A 389-nucleotide genomic window follows, 5' to 3' on the forward strand; every position below is an offset into this window, starting at 1 on the left:
GGATAAAAACGGCGCGATCTCCTCCGGGAAGTGCCCGGCTGCCGCTAGTTTAGAACTGTCCCCCGGCCTCCCCCCAGAATAACCCTCCCGTGTCCACAGTCCACAGCGCACCCCCCACACCCCCCACGGCTGTAACCCGGCCGCCTCGCACAGCGGCACACCCCGCTCCGTAAATGTGGGGCTCACATTTACTGTCCCAGGCTCCCAAATTCAGATAGCACCGGGACGGGGAGGGGGGGCAAAACCTGCACGATTTCTTTTCGCTTTAAGGAGGGGACTATCTCACTCCAAATTCCCCTGAAGTGCCCATATAGACACCCCCGAGATGCTGTCTCCCCCCCCCGCCCAAGCACAACGGAGATGCTGCCCGCAATCCGGGGGGCGAGCGG

This window comes from Aptenodytes forsteri, unplaced genomic scaffold (genome assembly GCF_000699145.1).
Source record: "Aptenodytes forsteri isolate BGI_AS27 unplaced genomic scaffold, ASM69914v1 Scaffold173, whole genome shotgun sequence".
Taxonomy (NCBI): Eukaryota; Metazoa; Chordata; class Aves; order Sphenisciformes; family Spheniscidae; genus Aptenodytes; species Aptenodytes forsteri.